Source organism: Suncus etruscus, chromosome 2 (genome assembly GCF_024139225.1).
Source record: "Suncus etruscus isolate mSunEtr1 chromosome 2, mSunEtr1.pri.cur, whole genome shotgun sequence".
Taxonomy (NCBI): Eukaryota; Metazoa; Chordata; class Mammalia; order Eulipotyphla; family Soricidae; genus Suncus; species Suncus etruscus.
Window position 1 is genome coordinate 82007787 of NC_064849.1, and position 19269 is coordinate 82027055.

At 33.5% G+C, this 19269-nt stretch overlaps 1 pseudogene; it reads right to left on the minus strand.

Annotated features, from left to right (window-relative positions):
- Positions 1 to 16883: 16883 nt before the first annotated feature.
- On the minus strand, positions 16884 to 17002 carry LOC126003001 (uncharacterized; annotated as a pseudogene).
- Positions 17003 to 19269: the final 2267 nt, after the last annotated feature.

A 19269-nucleotide genomic window follows, 5' to 3' on the forward strand; every position in this document is an offset into this window, starting at 1 on the left:
CACTTCTGACTGTGCTCAGTCTTACTCACTACTCTGTGCTCAGAGATCACTTCTGGTGGGGCTCGAGGGACCAAATATGATATCAAGGATCAAATCCAGGTTGATCAGAGACAAGGCAAGCATTTTTCCTGAAATACTATCTCTCTGATCCAATATTATTTAATCTCAACACTATTGAACCTTTACCCATTGAATTCTGTATGTACCTTTGAGAGCACATGACATAAAAGACAAGGAGATTTTTTTCCAGATTGTACTCACATAGGTTGAGTAGTGATAGTTTTTTTTTTTTTTTTGATAATATTAGTTATAGGATGACACACAATGAATGCAAACAAAATCTCTGTTACTGTCTCTGAGTAGACAAATGATGGAGGGGCATTTAACTACCAGATTCGTACCATTGAGGGTCAGAGTTTTGATGGTTTTAGGTTTGTTTTGTTTTGTTTTGTTTGTGTGATGTTCAAGAATTACTCCTGACTCTCTACTCGGAAATTACTCTTGGCAGACTCAGGGACCATATGCAATGCCAGGGATCAAATTCAGGTTAACTGCATGCAAGGCAAATTCTCTACCATTGTGCTATCACTTCAACCCTGAATAATGAGGTTTTCTGATGACTTTTATTAAATGTATATGGAGGAAATTATCTAAGGTGAGTTCATTAATGAAAGGGCATACATATCTAATAAACTAGCAAAGGAAGTTTGTACTACCAAACAAGATTCTTTTCTATAAACAGCTATAAAATAAGAGACAAGATCTTAGATCTTGATCCATATGCTACTCAAGATCACAATTAAGTAGAAATCTCATTATAATGTTAGCAGAGAATTAAAAAGTATAATCTTTGTTTTCCATAAGATTAACAATGTTTAAATACTGTGACCTAAACTTTATTCTATTATGAAATAAAGGACAACTCAAAATAAAACTTAGGAATTACATTACACTAATTACACTAATTTTCTATAAAGTTATATTATATGCATATGTAAATCAAATAAGAATGAGGATATTTTCTATTCTTATGGAAGTAACTCAAAGAACACTTCACATGATAGATATCATACCACTAATAATCAAATTTTTTAATGAATTTTTGGCTTTCTATTCATGAGTAACTAATGAACTTCATATGCTGATACAAATAAAATAAATATATTATAGTAAACATTTATACCCTTTTGAATCAGTTCAGTAGAACTACCCATAGCTCCAAGCTTCACAAAGTATTAAACTTAAGTCAGCTGATATGTACTAATGTACAGTACCAGTGATTAGACATCAAAATCAAAGGGCCCATTGATTTGGCTTGAAGGTAGGTAAGAGTCTATTAGCCTCTACTTGGTTTATGGGTGTTGTCACTCATCCATGTTATCACTGACTTGCAGCTGGAATATATTATTCTGTATATTATCACTCTATGTTGACCTCTTTCTTTTTTTTATTTATACTGATTTCTTTTTATTTTCTTTTGTTATTTTGGGGGGCCATACCCAGCAGTGTTCAGGGATGATCTCTTTGCCTCTGGCTCTAAAATCGCTACTTTTTTATTTTATTTTATATTATATTATATTAATTATATATTTATTATATTATATTATATTATAATTAATTTTTTTGCTTTAGAAGGCTAGACAATTTTATTGGAAGAGTAGAAAAAAGAGAGGGATACCGCGACTCCCACATAGGAAGTGGACTTAGCATAGAACTAAAATAAGTCAGTAACAACTTCTTAATCAACACTAAAATCCTACAAACAAATGCAGAGACAATAAAGATTTTCATTGATAAACAGAATTGAAGGTCTATAGAATTACAAGAAAATATACTGTTAATCAATATATAAATATACAATAAATTTTCTATAACAACCCAGGTTCTTAATTTTCTTAAGAACAAATCCAGTTACAACATTGATTCTATAAAATAGTGAAGTGAATGGTTTTAATTTAAGAAAAATACCTAGAGTAACTCTATTTGCTATTTGATGGCAATAGATTTCCAAGGACACTAGCAATACATTGTCTATTATCTATCTAAACCCATATAATAAATCTATTATCTCCATTCCTTACTATCTCCTAATCATCTATATATTTTACAAATAAAAATAAGTAAATAAAGATGGAAAACTCATAATAATTTTCTACACAATTGTAGGGGAATATAAATGCATATAACTTTTTTTTAAAAATATTCAATTCAAAGTGTGGACATAATGATTTGATTTATCTTTAAAAGAAGGAATCCCAGACCTAACGATTCTACTGAATCATGTTTTCTATTTTATAATAGAATGAAGGAGAGTTCATTCCTGTCCCTTTAGAGAATACCTCAGAAGCAATAGAAAAGCTCCTGTTTATATTACCTCTCTCTCCTTCCTCTTCATAAACCTTTCCAACAGAGTTGAGGTGCATTTTTAGTTTTATTAGGCCATAAAACTTGGTGCAATAACATTTCATCCTCTTACGAATTGTCTTGAGAACATTTTAATTGCATTTCATTGTGCCGTGGTGTCAGAAATGTTCTTTTATGACCTACTCTCCCAGCCCTCACTCATTACTCTTCTCAGTTTTCACTACTAATGAGCTATATTGTATTTTTTCACATCTTTTGTCAGTTCTTAAGCTGTAAACATCTCCATGGCTCATAGCTTTTGCGTGCCTGTGTCAAATCACATACTTTAATCTTCATTTATTAGTTCTCTTATTTAATTTATTTTCTTCACCTCCATGTTCCTACTCATAAATTTTACTTATTGTCTCCTTTCTAAAAAATACATCTTTACATTTGAAAAAGCTATAGAGTCAGTCCAAATAATCTATTAATTTTTTGCAAATCAGGATTTATGCAGATTCATTGAACTCTAAGAAATCAAATCTTCCATTTTAAAAGAATGCCAATTGTAAATTGGACTTTAAGGTAAACCATAGTTGACTAGAATATGGATGTAGTCCTTATTAGGGATGGGACGAGAAACATTCTGTTGCCTGCCAGAAATGAACTGCGAATAAATGGGTCATAAATAAAGCTCTGGAAGTCAGCATGTCTAGAGAATAAGAAATCTTTTGCTTTTGTGGAGGTAGGAAAATATAGTTAATAAAAATAAAGCAATATTGTTTCTGTTATTGCTATTGCACAGTTTTTTTGTCTCCCTTGGCACTAAGTTATATCAAGATTCCATACCTCTTTCCTGTAGTCTACAAAATTGCTTCAGTGGAGTTGAAACTAGAACTTCAATAAGGAAACATACAAGACTTGTTTGAAAGAAGCAATCTGATATCCAGAAGAGATTTCAAAACATTGAAGATGCTGAACAGGTGGAGAACTTTCTCCTATTCTCCAGTATGGAGATCTTTCTTTTCTTTTTTTTGGGGGGTGGAGGTTATACCGGCAGCACTCAGGGGGTTACTCCTGGCCCTATGCTCAGAAATCACTCCTGGTCAGGCTCTGGGAGCATATGGGATGCCGAGATTCAAACCACCATCCTTTTGCATGCATGCAAATGCTCCACCCTCCATCTATCTCTCTGGTCCCAGATACTGGAGATTTTTTCTTTTTTTCCAACTTCATCAGGGTTTGTTTCTTTGCTGGCATTTTCTTTTTTTTAATATTTTTTAAACTACCTGGTTACAAATATAATTGTGGTTGGGTTTCAGTCATATAAGTTTTTCACCCACCCGATCACCAGTGCAACATTCCCATCACCAATGTCCCAAATATCCCTCCTCCCCTCCCTACCCCAATCTGTACTCTAAACAGGCTTTCTATTTCCCTCATATATTCTCATTGATGGATAGTTCGCAATTGAAAGTTATTTCTCTAACTAAACTCATCACTCTTTGTGGTGAGGTTTCATGAGGTAGGGCGTATAACATGCCAGCCCTCCTCTCTTTTGTCTCTAAAAATTGTTGAGAAATGTCTTTTCATTTTTCTTAAAACCCATAGATGAGTGAGACCAATCTGCATCTTTCTCTCTCCTGACTTATTTTACTCAGCAAGGATAAACTCCATGTAGAATTCATATATAGGGAAGAGGTTTTCATGACTTTATCTCTCCTGGACAGCTGCAAAATATTCCAATTATGTATATTACCCACAGTTTCTTTAGCCATTCATCTGTTGAAGGGCATCTTGGTTATTTCCAGAGTCTTGCTATGGTAAAAATAGTTGCTGTGATAAATATAGTGTAGTGGAAGGGGGTTTGTGTTGTAGTATTCTTGTGTTCCTAGGTTCTATTCCTAGGGAGTGATATAGCTAGATCAAAATTGGAGCTCAATTTCCAGTTTTGGAAAGAATCTCCATATCCGCTCTCCAGAAAGGTTGAACTAGTCAGCATTGTTCCACCAGCAAAACGGATAAGAGTTCCTTTCTCAACTGCATCCCCACCAACACTGTTATGTTTCTCATTCTTTGTGATGTGTGCCAATCTCTGTGGTGTGAGGTGGGTACCTCATAGTTGTTTTGATTTGCATCTCCCGGATGATTAGTGGATGTGGAAGGTTTTTATCATGTGCATTTGGCCATTTGTATTTCTTCTTTATCAAAGATGGTCTGTCCATTTTCTTCTCCCGCATTTTTTGATGGAATTAAATGCTTTTTTCTTGTAGAGTTCTGTCAGTGCCCTGTATATTTTGGATATTAGCCCCTATTTATGGGTATTGGGTGAATAGTTGTCTCCCAATCAGTGGGACTTTGTGACTGACGATCACAACATGTCCTGGAGAGAGAGCAGGGAGTGTCTTCTGAAACAAGATTTCAGAGGGAGTTGGAGGAATAGTACCTGGTTCTTGCCAAGCAAGCTGTCTAGTGGTATGGTAGCTGGAGTTGGGCATGCACTTGTATAGCCCCCACTTGGCATTTGGACTTAGACTCGCCCCTTGGATAGCTTCACTATTATGGACTGTTAAAACTGGTCATGCTTCTTGGATTCTCCCCTGTCATGCTGGGTATATAAAGAAAAACGTTGAGGTGTCCTAGGGGTCCCAGATAGTGAACCAGAAGCAATGCTTGCTGTCTTGCTGGGGCCAGAGATGAAAGCATTGAGAGATGCTGCTTCATTGTATCTCTTCCATTTTCTTTCTTCTTTGCAACCCCAGACCTCCCTCGCCACATCTGGGTGTGAGAATTTCCACTAATTCCCTTTCTCTGAACCGGCCCTCTCTCCCAAACATGTGGCATCATGTGTCTCAGATTATCAGAGGAATTCAACAGTATATTTAGTTCCTTCTCTTTTCTCTCTCTCAGTCCCAAGTGGACAGTCACTACCTCAGGTACCCCATATGATCTCCTGTTCCTCTTCAGGTGTGATCTCTGAGCACTGAAAGACTTACACAAGAATGAATGGATGAGAGGGAAAAGAGCTTATATTACTTATGATTTTCCTGGAAGTTAAGTTGGGTAACCAGGGACTAAAATTAGTGGAATTTTGTTCATTGATGAACTTCATGACTGATGCAGTAATTTTATCTTTTTCTGTATCAATATAATGAAACTTATACCTATATAGTGTTGCTATTCAGTTATTTGTTATATTATATTTGTTATTTGTTATATTTCTTCTTGTGTATATTCTTTTTATTTTAATTTTGAGCCACATCCAGTGACTCTCAGGAGTTACTCCTGGCTATGTGCTCAGAAATCGCTCCTGGCTCTAGGAATCATATGGAATGTGGGGGCTTGAACTATGGTCTGTCCTGGGTCAGCCACTTGCAAGGCAAATGCTCTACCACTGAGTCATCCCTCAGCTTCCATTTTGTGCATTTCTTAATTTACATTTTGTTTGTTGTTGTTTTGGTTTGGTTTGGGGGACACACCCAGCAGCACTCAGGGGTTTCTCCACAGGCTCAAAGACCATAAGGAAATCTGGAGATCAAAACAGGGTCCATTCCAGGTCAGCAGCATGCAAGGCAAATGACCTACTGCTGTACTATCGCTCAGCCCTTAATTTACTTTTTAAAAATTCAACTTATAAAAATGGGAAGGCGTGTGCAGAGCAATGGCAGAGTGATAGAAATGCACAATTATTTGCAGCAAATTATAGTAAGCCACTTGAAAGTTTGCAGTGCTTAAACATGTGCTATTTTGTTCACCACTTTGTTGCTTCAAATATATTTAGCCTTCATGAAGTCTTCATTAATCTTCCTTTTTATCTATTTGAGATAAAAATATTTTTAGCTCAATGTTGCAGGCTACTTTTTGTTTGTTTGTTTGTTTGTTTTTGCCATTTTTGGAACTATGCTCTACTCAGCAACATTCATGCTCTCCTGGCTTGGCTCCAGGCCAAGCTTTGGTATCATCTTTTGGCTAGCTGCAGATGTGTCCAAGGTAAGCATGTTCCCCATTGAACTATGTTGGTCTCTTTTCTTTTCTTTTCTTTTCTTTTCTTTTCTTTTTTTTCTTTTTTCTTTTCTCTTTCTTTCTTTCTTTTTCTTTCTTTCTTTTCTTTTCTTTCTTCTTCTTTTTTTTTTTCTTTTTTTTTTTTTTTTTTTTTTTTTCTTTTTTTTTTTTTTTTTTTTTTTTTTTTTTTTTTTTTTTTTTTTTTTTTTTTCTTTTTTTTTTTTTTTTTTTCTTTCTTTCTTTCTTTCTTTCTTTCTTTCTTTCTTTCTTTCTTTCTTTCTTTCTTTCTTTCTTTCTTTCTTTCTTTCTTTCTTTCTTTCTTTCTTTCTTTCTTTCTTTATGTTGTTATTGTTGTTGTTCTATTCTTAAATGAAGATTCCATTGTATACAGAAAGGCTAAACTAAGCTAAAGAGACAATATGATTTATATTAAAATTGACTTCAGTTTTTTTTAATACCAAAGTGACTTATTCTTAGAGGAAATAACAAAACTGAGAATTCACCTTAGCCTTCATAGTACTTCTTTAATAAAAGAACTGTGAATATGGTGTTAATTATACTCAAGGCTGTAATATCACACCTCCACTTCTTCAAAGAAATTGTCAACTGGAAATATTGATATTTTTCTGGTTTAGATATTTTAACTATTTATAGTACAAGTAGATGGCTGAAAAAAATGAGTGAATTTTAAAAAATTACTCTTATTTGTAAATCATAACTTTAGATTCTATTATATAAATGTATTTTGCTTTGGAAGCCAGAAAGATACTACATTGTGTAGAGTGCTTGCTTTGCATGTTGCTGGCTCTAGTTTAATCCCCAGTAACTATATGGTCCCATGAACACAGTCAGGAGTAATTCCTGAGTGACAGGGCTCCCTGCATTGCCCTTTGATTTTGAGGTGAAACGAGAGGACGCTCCACATCCTGACTTCAATGTAGGATATGAAGATTCCAGGATCTTTAATACAGAAACATGATACCAACAACAGAGTCTGTGTGAAAAATAAAAGTGCGTTGGCACTACAGACAGTGTCTTGGATTGGACAATCTAGCTTGCCTGGAGCCTAGAGTTGGTCTTGTGCCAGGAAACTTCAGGGGTCGGGTCTCTTTGTATTTAGGCCATGGTTATTTCTTTCCATGTCCCATATTTTGGTGGGCCTATGCAAACAACAATTGCCACTCTAACACCATTTTTACTGTGCTCCTTTGACTCTAATTCTTAAAAAGAACCCACTTAAAATTTGAGGTTAACTTAAGCTAATATGCATGTACATGGAAATGTAAAAAATACTATGTCTCTAATGTTTAAGGAGTTACGTAAATTTTATGGCTTTAGATTGCCTTGTGTGCTGTTAAGAAATATTATAATGTGTTACAATCTGGAGACTTGAGGGACAAAGTAATTGTACATGGATTTTGTTTTATTTATCTTAACGTTCTTTGGCTGAAAGTTCAAAGTTAAGATATCAGCAAGGGGACTTCTGAGAATTATGTTTTTTTTGTTTTTTTTGGTTTTTGGGCCACACCCGGTGGTGCTCAGGGGTTACTCCTGGCTATTGGCTCAGAAATAGCTCCTGGCAGGCACGGGGGACCATATGGGACACTGGGATTCGAACCAACCACCTTTGGTCCTGATCGGCTACTTGCAAGGCAAACGCCGCTGTGCTATCTCTCCAGGCCCTGAGAATTATGTTATGGGTGATTGTCCTTCCACTGTAACTTTACCTCTTTCTTTGCATCCTTGTTCTCATAATTAAAAATAAAAAAATTAATAAAAAAAGAAAAAACAGGATAAACTCATGAGAATTGCTCATTATAGTCTAAAAAATAAACAAACAATAACAAAACAAAATTAAATTAACAAAACATTGAACTCCCAAGGACTGCATTCCTTATGATTCAAAGCAAACACCAGAAAATATTCTCTAAATTAACAAAAACATAGTTTAAATTCAACTCCAATTTTTAAGTGTAGACCTATCTAATATTTTCTGGAGATTTGGTATAACTGTTGGAATAAGTTTATTTAATATACTGTAATTTTGATATGAAAACAGAATCTAACTAATGACATTTAAAAAGATGATTATAATGTTTTATAATTTTTTCAACTAGATATAATTTCACTTCTCAACTCATTTATTCATCTGATGCTTAGATTGAGTGTATATAGAATCCTTCAATTTTCATTTTTCTGTGTTTCTAATAATATCCAGAGTTTAGTGCTGAGAAAGAACAATTTCCTCCTTTATTGAAGGTTTTAAAATAAGAGGGGATAAAACTTAAAATATACATGTCTGTTTTATCAGGAAGAGACTAATGATGCAGAAGTTCATAAAACGTAGTATAAATAAGGAGTAGCCACAAAAGTGTTTTTGCAAATGCATTCAGTGTCTCTTTGGCAGCAGTCTCTTTGGCAGCCATATTTGAATACAAGCTACTTTTCATGACTATAATGGATAGGAGAAGAATGTTGTGGCTAGATGTGGTAGCAAATGCAAGGGCCCTGGGGCAGAAATGTAATGAGTGTCTCCTTGAGGAGCTTCCAGGACCATAGAGCTCTAGCTAAAAATAAGAGTAGTGGCAGGAGGAAAGATCTGACTTGTATTTTAATTATGTGCAATAAAATGCTTAGGAGTATGGGTTGAGAACAGATTACTAAGTAAGCAGGCTCACTTTGAGGATACACCTTTATTCTAGAGAGAATAACTGCTAGCTCAGACTATAGTCATCATATAGAACATATGAAATTATAAGATTCTGCAATTAAAGATACAACTTTGAGAATCTGTGCATGCCTTAACTAAAGCAAGATAGAGTAGATAAATCTTTTTGCTTTCAAAATTTAAAACAGTATTACCATATTACAGACAAATATATACTTTACCTACCCTAAAAGAAAGTTTTTCTTGTATTTCATTCAATATTAAAGATTACAAAATTTGATTATATTTACAGAACTCATTATCCTGCAATTATTGCTTTGTTATTTTTTTGGTATAAGGTAAAATAACTTATGAAGTATGTAGACTTCTGGTATTCTTTTCTCTTACATGCCACAGAAAAAAATAAGTGCATTAGAAATCCATACACATATACTACAATATTGCTTAAACTGCTCTACAATTATTTTGCCAATCAAACAAAATTACTCAACAATTTATAGTCACTGATGGGTAGTTAAATCAAATCAGAACAGATGCATCATTCTGGAAACATAATCATACATTCGCTCATCCAAAAGATGTACATAATAATTGTTAGACCTCATTTGCATAATGAGAAGATCTTTAAGATGTACAAGAAGAAATAATTATTTCTGATGATGTTGCTACCTTCAACTACAAGCCACTTAATTTAGCAATATAGATCTGTAAGTTTCTGATAACATAAGGCATAAAATAGGATGTAGCAGCAAATGCATTTGAATTCCCTATAAAGTATCTGATCTATTTAAAGAAAACTCAATTAGTGTAACCAGGAAGGATGTATTAGATGATATTAAACTATCAGTTATTTTTATGGTATTTTATAGGGTTTTTTTTTGTCATCTACTTCTTGTCGTTTTATCCTGATGATAACTTGAAATGAAAGAAATTAATGCTGTTTGGGTATGTTCTCAGCCCGAATGCTCAGTCCTAAGTTTAGGATCAGGCACACAATACAACTAATACAATACAATACAATACAATTTACCCAACACATGTCCCCCTGCATCTTAGGCTATATATCCTACTCTAAAAATATAAACCATGAGACTTAAACAGTACAAAGGTAGAGTTCAAGTAGTTGGGAACTCTAAGATCACAGAATAGAGCCAACTCATATAGATTTTGATGAGGACTCTTCTGCCATTTAGACACTTAGCTAACTCCCTTTATCTTTAAATGGCAGAGAGGAAATTTGTTGTTTTTCCTTGTGTTTTTTTTTATAATGCTTATTGGATGAACATGCCAACTTTATAAAACATATCCAGTTTGTCCTTAAGAGCCTTTAGAGATGACTTATGTCCAAATAGTGTCCGATAAAAATTAAAAAAACAAAATAGGTTTTAGTGTATATAGATATTATGTGGGTGAGGGTAGAAAGTGTATCAACTAAAATCTAAAACTTGGATTTTTAGTATGTAACTTTATTTTTAAAAATATTTCTATGAATTAAGATTAGTTTTAGTGGCTTGAGTTTTTTTTCTTAATCCAATAATACTGATATACTTATAAAGAGAAGCAGCAACAGATAAGTTGGAAGCAGAAACTAAATGATGCTTCCACAAACCAAGACCATCCAGTGAGCGAATAATGAATTCTTGAGAACCAAGAGGTAGGAAGAAGCAAGGAAAGTTTTTCTATTTGTTTTCTTTCACCTTCGTGATCACCGTTTTGAATTACTTAATGTCCTATATCTGAAACTAAGGGTGTGGTTGTTTTTGTCTGTAAAGAGGCCCAATATGATATCATTTATGAAGTTCTGATAGAATGTTAAAGGCTGCACTGCTATCCCAAAGTAGATACAAAGTATTTTCTCAATTTATTCAACATATATAAAATTAGTTTAAGCATTACAGAATCAATGCATAAGATAAATAATATTACTGCTTTTATTTTACCATTTTAAGTATTGCCAATTTCTATTTCTTTATGGATTAACTCTACATTGATACAATTTTCTATATTTCCAGAGTTGTTAATACTCTGTAACACATTAGTCATTAAAATATTTTAATAGTAGTAAAAATTTATATACGTGTGTGTGAAAGAGGGATCATTAAGTGCATAATGCACACTCATGTTTAACAACTTTTTGTAACATGCTTTTTCTTGTGGATGGGTGGCATTTCCAAGTAGCACAGTCACTACTTCCAGGAAACCCAAGATAAGAACTTACCAAGATTAACTTTCCAATGTTTGGTACCAGGGATGCTGGGACCACCAAGGACTAGAACTATCAATAATCAAGGTCTATGAAAGGCCAACAGATGAATTTATATCCATGTCCATTCACAGTACACATATAACACCTTAACTTTCTCCCTAACCACTAGTATTGTTTATTAGCTTTGTTATATTTTTATAAGGTGCACACCTGAGTGGGATTTAAGGTTTACTCCTGTCTATATGCTTAGGGATCTCTATGGGAGAGCTTGGGGGACCATCTGGGGTGCTGGTTAGTTAATCCAGTTGGGAAATTTACAAGCCAAGTGCCATACCCCTCTACTATATCTCCAGCCCTGAAATTTTAGCATTATAAACCTTTTTTTTTGTATGGTTGGGCTTTGTCAAGAGGATTGTTTATATTTTAAAATTTACTAGACTTAAAAAAAAACAATTCTGCTGAGAGAATATATGTTTTAATTTAAAGGGGTTCTCTCCATTTAAAGTACATCTTTGTCTTTATATAGCTTCTACAAATCAAATTTTAAATTAAAACTTGGGGGGGTTGTAAATTAACTGATATAAATATCAACAGAGGTAGTTCTATTGATTAATTTTATAATTAAGTTACTAATTACCCAACCTCATTTCAATAATATATATTTTCCTCTGATTGCATACAGTACATTAAATATTCATCTATGTCTCTCTTTTAGTCTAATGTTTCACCTATAATATGCAATGGCACACTAAATCTGTGCTGAAGAAATAGCAAATCCTTCATAATACTTTATTTCCATTGATATATTTTGAAAATCCATAGTTTAAAAAAATATAATGGGGCCTAAGAGATAGCACAGTGGTAGGGCATTTCCCTTGCATGCAGCTGATCCAGGACAGACAGTGGTTAGAATCCCGGCATCCCCTATGGTCCCTCTTGCCTGCCAGGAGTGATTTCTGAGCACATAGCCAGGAGTAATCCCTGAGAGCTGCAGGGATTTGGACCTCCCAAAAAACAAAAACTAAATAAAAAAAAGAACATAATGTTTTAATTTATCATCCCTTTCTGAGTGTTTTCTATAGTACAGTGAGAGTTCAACCATAAGCTACCAATAGGTATCCCCTGCTTAAGCACATATTCACTTGCACAAGTAGGACACCCATTTAATATGTCAAAATTCCAGAGTGCTTTAATGATACTCACTTTATCAACTAGTCTCTTACTCAGTGAAACCATATATTCTATCAGCCAGAACAAAATCCTATTTGATTTTACCCTTGAATGATTTTGGCCCCTTATTATATGTTATCCTCTTTAATTGAACAAAACTTTCCATTGTTCGACAATTTTTCAGTTTTATTATGTAATCTGTTTGGTTTCATTTAAGGTGGTGGTAGCTCTGCTCTGGAGACCCCCAGTTTCACCACACCTTCAAAGATACCACAGGACTAGGAGGACTAGGTACCCTGTGGTGTTGAGGGCAACTCCATGGTCTAGCATATAAAAGCCAGGTTCACCAGCTCCCTGAACTCTTCTCCTTTACCCCACATCTTCATTTTTCTTTAAAAAAATGCAGAGTAATTGGATGTTATGAAAACAGCTTCAAAAAGTTCAATGCTCTGTAAAGTCCAAAATGAATGTGATGCTTTCAAACCCTTAGGAAAGGTCATTTTAGACTACAGTTCTTGAGGAAACAGACAACCACAACGGTCAATTACTAAAATACTATCTTTATTTTCAAAGAAAACTACAGAAAATCCCAGTCAAAAGGTCACAAAACCTTTGAGAGCAAGATAGGCTGTGGTTTCCTCATGTGTGCCATCCTTTAAGGCTCTGAATTCTTAAACTTACTCTTATTTTAGGATTTTCTTTCAACCTTTTATCTAGTCTCATTTTAAATAGGAAATGCATGCCTCTTCTAATAATTTGGGGCTTTATTTCCTGCCATCATGTGTTTTAATAAACTTGGCCTCTGCCAAGTTGAAATCTGCACTTTTACTGCAGAACTCTCGCTTTCTACTGGGAAAGGTTTCTACAATGAAAATATTTACATGAGGGTGTTTTACAGAGTGGCTGGTGAGGCAGTTGATTAACTTTAAATAAATTTTATCTTAAATATCCATTAAGGAGGAGCCTCTAAGTAGCTCTGAAGAGGCTGTTTGCACCAGTAAGAGCAGTGGCAATGCCAAGAAAAAGAAAAAAAAATCACAAAAACAATCTCAGGAAGACTAAAAAATACTTCCCTGGATGATCTAAACTCTGTTTCCCCGTATGCCCAACAAAGACATTCATATTCCACCAAAATAATTAATTTAAAAATTTAAAAATATATATGTCATATGAAAATAGCTTCTCAACATTTTGTCTTTAACCAGGAAATATTTGCTGCCAATTCAAGCTGGGGAATGAAAATGAGCATTATATGTAGATTTTCCTTGCTACTAGTTTCCTTCCATAGTCCAGTCTCCAAGTTGTCTTGATCTGAAAGCAATTTAGTACCTCACAAACCAGATATATTAGAACCCAGAGCTTCACTTCTGTGCTTTTAAGCAATGCAAGTCCATCCCTCAGTTCTCTTTTCCATAATACTATTCCAGGTGTTTTGTGCTTGTGGTCAATGGCACAAGAGATTGAGCCAATGCATGAGGAATATATACTTGATTTTCATGTTGTGTCCCAGATATGAGTTTAATAGGAATTTCACTAAAGTCTCAGGAAAGTCAAAATTGCCATATATCCATTAACCCACTGAGCATAAGTGGTAAAACAAAATCCACAAAAGGAAATTTTATTGTTCTAAAAATCTGTGTAGAATATAGTGAAGTCAGCAGGCATGTTTTTGAAGAGCCCTCTTAATATATGAAATCAGATAGAGCTTATAGGGGTTAAGGCAAGTGCTTGCTATTGACCCCTGCTATGTATGAACACTACTGTATGGTTTCAGAAACCATATGGTTCTTTCATTGCCCACCCCCCTTGGACATTGTTGGGTGCAATCTGGAAGTTTCCAAACACTAATTGGCATTGAGCAATGCCAAGACATTCCAGGTAGACTTTGGCACTTCAATACTCAAGTTGAACTGCCTCCTTAATGATGCACACAGATTAACACACAGAGACACATACACAGATGCACATAGATATACAAATACAGATGTGAATGCAGATACATACACACAACTACCACCTCCACCAATTTTTCAACATAGCTGCTATATACATGAGGAATAATTCTTCTGATCTTCACTAAATTAATCTAGTAGGAATTCTAAATGAAATTCTCTGGCATATATTGGAAACTTTTCTTAAGAATCTTAATCTTTTGGAGAGTCTTAACTTGCCAACTTGTTCACTGAGCCTCAGCAATTCATTCATGAATTTAGGTCTTGCTGCCCTGGTACTGGATTTTAGGAAAGCTTCTACTTGCAGATTTTTCTCCCAAAAAGTTGTGATTTTCTGTTTCTGCTTGTCCACCCACAGCTTGGAAACAGCTATTTACACTGACATGAACTGTACCAGAGAAGGGTAATGGTTTGACTTAATTAGTTAAATTTGATTTGAAGTTTGTTCAACTTTTCACATTTGGTAGTAAGAATGATCACTTCCAAACTCTTGACACTGGTCAAGAAACAGAGTCTATTTTTAATTAATATAAACATATTGTGTGAATATATACCTAAGTTCACACTGTATAAATAATTCAGCATATTAACAAATGTTGCTTTATATTAATATTTGTAAAATATCTGAAACAATCACAATAATTTGTTCCAAACCTACACTGAAATCACTTAATATATCCACCATGCAATCTCTTAAGGATCTTCATTCTTACTCTGGTACAAATAACATAATAGAAAATATTTTGAAAATATGATAATAGATATTTATAACTAACATCTTGGAAGAAATTAATGAAAGTGTTCACAAATTCCATGTACTTAAATTTGATATAAATGTCCTGGTACATAAACTTGAACATTGATTCATTCAAATACACAAATATAGGTTATTTGCAATATTTACTGAGCTTTAAACTTGGATTATTTTGTTCTGATTTTGGTTTAATAATGTTAAGATATTCTAAATGAGAAATAAAAATCAAAATTAAATCATATGCAACTGATTGAGTTTTTAAATGTAGCTATATAATTATATACTAGTGATTTTTAAATAGATAGCTAATTAATGCTACCTACAATGTCTCTAATTAAATGATTGAGTAATAGCACACTCTAAGTGGTAATATGGAAAGTGTATAGTAAATTAAATTAGCCTTCATAAAGTGTATGATAGAATATATAAATATATATTAGCAATTGCAACTTTGTTATAAGTTGCATTTCTAAAATGGATTCTAAATAGCAAGCAATAATTATAATCTCTTTCCTGCAAGCAAAATTATTAAGTAAAAAATAACTAAACTAGTGGACAACTAACTGTATTCAAGCTATCTTGAGTAAGTATTCTCTTTCTCTCTCTCACACAAATACACACATAGAATAATTTATTTTCTCATGCTATGCTTCACTTACATACTTTACTTCTACTGTAATGTAGTTTGAACTGTTCTGAGTATCTTTCTTAATGTCAGATATTTTGATTTATAATATGCTCTCAATAAATGTATTTTTCATTATATGCAATGGGACTGACTCAACGTATCTCACCTTTGCCTTTTTGATTCTTTCATGCTCAGATCCTATTATTAGATTTTCTCCCTTTTGTTCCTCAGTTTTAATTTATAACACAGGAATAAAACATGCCAAGCTAGTTGGGTTTTTATTTGGGGGGCACACCCGGTGATTCTCAGGATTACTCCTGGCTATGCGCTCAGAAATCGCTCCTGGCTTGGGGGACCATATGGGACACCGGGGATCAAACCACGTCTGTCCTGGATCAGCCACGTGCAAGGCAAATGCCCTATCGCTGCGCCATCCCTCCGGCCTGCAAGGCTAGTTTTTAAATCTTTATTAAGACACATGATCTACAAAGATGTTCATAATAGGGTTGTTTCAGTAACACAATAGTTCAACATCAATCCCTCCACCAATATATTCTACCAATATTCTACCAATAATCTCTCTACCAATATACTCAGTTTCCATCTCAGACTGTCCCATCAGCAGGTATGTAAAATGTTTACTTCATATCACCTGCTCTATCAATACATTGAAGACATATCAAGTAGAATTATTAAAAAATAAATCAAAAAGTTAAGAAGAATGAAGTCATACAATTTGCTACAGTATGGAAAAAATAGAAGATCTTGGATAAAACAAGAAGTGAATTAAAGTAAGTCAAATGGACAAGGGCATACAAAAGATGTTCTACCAAAACTGTGTTATATAGAATACCATGCCTAGGCTCACAAAGGTGAGCAAAATACTTAAGTTCATTGAAAAAAATAATAATGCCAATAAGAGAGACATGGAGAATGGTATCAAGAAGAGGAGATCTGTAATTAACATAGGGGCCTAAGTCCTTCAACATTATAGAGGCAAAGTATATCTAAACCAGTAACTCCAATACTACCTAGGATCTAAGTTACAGTAAAATGATACAATTGATCATAAAAGATAACAGTCAAGCTGAAATTGGGGGTGGAAGAGAATCTGAGGTAAGTAGTGAAGAATTGGGGATGTGGAAGTGTGAAATTTGAGGTAAAAAAAATGAATGTCAGAAAATTCATTGTAAACAACTCTTTAGGAAAAGTTTTCAATTAGCAATAATCATGCCTCAGATAAACCTCATTGACTATGATACCATCATTGGGCAAGACTGTAAATAACTATTTAAATCATGGTGTTTAAATACAAGTTTTTAAAGAAAATTAAAAGAAGCTTAATTCTTTAAGGACATATTAGTATGAAACAATACTGGAGTGAAGGTGTCTCTATAGGATAGTGAATGAGCAGATTAATCAAAAGAGGAATGGGCTTTTTTTTTTTTACAATTTTCTATTTATTTAATCTCAAAATATCAACCACAATCTTGGAATTAGAGATATAGTAAAAAGAGATAAAGAGTATATTAGAGATATAGTAAAATGGACATGTCCTGTCTCCATCTGTCCAGATTTTCTTTTATGAACACATACAAATTTTCAACAACATTCAGGAATAAAATTTTTCTTCTATTCTACTAACAAATAAAAATTGTATTCTTGTTTAGTTCAAAATAAGAAAAGAAACTAAAGTGCTCAAATTGTCAGTTTTCTTTCACTTTCTAGGTATGACTTTTAAGTCATGGCATATTTTCATGAAAATGAGGTTAATGGATTTACTGTTTTTGAGAGGGGGTCACACGCGGCAGTGCTCAGGGGTTACTCCTGGTTTTATGCTCAGAAATCGCTCCAAGAAGGCTAGAGGGACCATATGGGATGCCGAGATTCTAACCACCATCCTTCTGCATGCAAAGTAAACATCCTACCTTCATGCTATCTCTCCAACACAAATTTATTGATCCATTAATGATTCATTCTAAATTCTTAGATACTAGATGGAAAAATCTTTCACATCAAAGAGTATAGGTTAAAGATTTGTTACAAATGTATATGTACATATAAATACATTTACAAATAAAAAAATTATTAAGTAAAGTGGAGGAAAATAACAACATAATGTGATTAGCGTAGAAGATAAGAATAGTTGGTTTAGGTAGAATAGTTTTATGGCCTCATCAATGATGCACTATTTAATTTAAAAAATAAAGATAAACCTATTAAAATAGTAAAATGGCATATAAAGAAAAATACTTGAACTACAAATTTCATATCTTTAGGTGAAAATTAAATGTAATATGAAACGACAACACAGAGAGAAGTTCACAAAGCTGAAATTTCATGAATAAAATGAAATATTCTGTATGGTATCAAAGGAACAGATAGTGATTCACATATTTAGAATGAGTTTGAAAATAAGTTAAAAGTATTTCTAATAAAAATGAGAAGTCATTAGCATATTTTAGGCATGGGAATATTCTCAGTCCTTTTTAAAGAGATCACTGTTTGTTTTCACATCTGATCATATAAGAGAATAGTGTTTGGCAAGATCTAGTTAGTAAACTGTAGAAGTTCATTGAGAGAGATATATATTTTAATAATAGTCCCAAGTACAATATACTTGGGCTGTTTATAAGACTTAAAAAGACCTTGAGTGCTAGATCACAGAAAAGCTTCACGTTTTTATGTTAAATAATCAAACCATTGTTAATGTCCTTATTTCAGAAAGGAATGTATTGAGCAGGTAGGAATGGGTTATTACAAATTATCTAAGAGTTTAAAACTGAACATAGTAGAAGGAGAGACTGTGGAAAAAAATGAAAGATTTTTCAAGATCAGAAAAACTGTTTTACACATTACAAGTTGAGCAATATTTCCACTTAATTGATTTGGTGGAATAGAGGTTTTGAAGGGAAGAGAGAAATTCATGAGCTTTTTAATCCTCAAAATCGAACCATAAATTATTATACCATCCAATTAAAAATTACTGAGGTGGGGTACATTTATTAAAGGTTCATTCGATTTAAGTTGAAACAGAGTGAATATTATACATTAATATTATTCTAGTATGAAAAATGCAGATATTTATGATCAACAGGCATTGGAGTGCAGTGACAGATGGAGATTAGGCACAGTTGAAAAAAGTCTATTCAAGAATGGATGATAGGCACTAATATGAGTAGAGGCAAGTGAATTTAGAAAGAATGTACAGAAAGTGAAATCAAGGCAGCATAATGATAAGATTAAGTGATTTTTCATACTTATACCAGCTAATGCAGAGTTAGGTGTGTGTGAATATGGTAGATAATTAAAATAAGTGTTTTGGAAAGCAATTTTTCTCAATGTGTAAAAAATGATGACAAAGGGATAAAGCAAACCAGTTGATTAGATTTTATTATGTATATTTGTAAGAAATTTCTATTTATTTAGATACATTTATTTGTCACAACTTCCGTTGTCTTTAGGTCCATTTTCTGTATATTTTCTATTGCCAGTTTTATCTTGCATCATCAAAAAGTGAAATAAAGTCGAAGACATAGGCATAAA